This window comes from Alligator sinensis, unplaced genomic scaffold (genome assembly GCF_000455745.1).
Source record: "Alligator sinensis unplaced genomic scaffold, ASM45574v1 scaffold557_1, whole genome shotgun sequence".
NCBI lineage: Eukaryota > Metazoa > Chordata > Crocodylia > Alligatoridae > Alligator > Alligator sinensis.
Window position 1 is genome coordinate 993,218 of NW_005842349.1, and position 1,174 is coordinate 994,391.

The following is a 1,174-nucleotide window of genomic DNA, read 5'->3' on the forward strand; positions in this document are numbered from 1 at the left end:
TAGTGGCACAGCACACCAGACAGCAGGGCCCCAGCACCTGATCCTGGCTGAGCAGGGGCAGCATGGGGGCTCAGAGCTGTATCCTGGCCCTGGGACCCTGCACCACTTGTGTCTGTCTCCCACACATGGGGATCACGCCCTTGAGCTTCCCAGTGCTTCCACCCAGCCCCCATGCACCAGATGTAGGCTCTGGCTGGGCGGAAGTGGCACAGAGCAACGGGCCCTGTTTCTCTCTGGGCCCTGGGTGGCTGCCTGGTTCCCCCATGTCCGGCCCTGGCCTTGGGGCAGTGGTTCTCAACCTTTGTAGACTCCAGGCACTCCTCATGAGACTCAAGATGCATTTTGAAAAATGCCAAGCCTTAGATGTCTTTTTTTTTTTTGAGTGTGGTATTGCAAAGAACTCAAAAAAGCCACGACCGGTCAGAATGGTTTTGACACCACCGATTCGTATTGATGAGGCTGAAGTTGGTTCCTTATTCCTGGCTCCTGGTGGGGCACCACACACTGCACGTAGCGCTGGGAGCTGTCAGTTGGCGGGCTGACGTGTGAAAACCGAGCTTCGAACTAGGCAGCGCCCTGCTCAGACTTATTCACAAGTGTCCCCCCGCAGTGGACGTGTGTGGTTTGGGGTGACTCCATGCCCCGTAATCCTGCCGAACCTCAGCTCCTTACTCAAGGCTAGATGCACTTGCTACATGATATTATTTGAAATTTTTATTAGAAAATATACACTTGCGATGGGATTCTCGCTCTTTAGCACGTGCCAGTCATTGCTAATAACCTTTCACGGTGTAGCGCTTCACTGTGAAAGAGGAAGCGGGAACCGGGAATAAGGAAGGGGCCAGGGAGGGAGGAGGTAACAAGAGACAGGCCGAGCTGTTGATGGGTCTGAATGAGCTCAAGTCTGCAGGGCGGGCTGGGCCGCGTGGCTGGCAGAGACCTCTTGGCACTGACAGACATGAAGCCCTGGGAGCATCGCGCTGCTCGCTCAAACAGGCAGGGAGGCGGCCGGGGAAATACCCCCCTCAGCTCCTGGCAAATTACCGGGGGCCTCCCCAGAAGCCGAGGCAGGCGGGTGGGGTTTCACTGCAAGCAGCTCGCGTCAGAATTGAGCTCCTGCTCTGCCAGGGGACGCTGGGGCTGGCGCACCCGCAGGCCTCGGGGAGACGCGGCT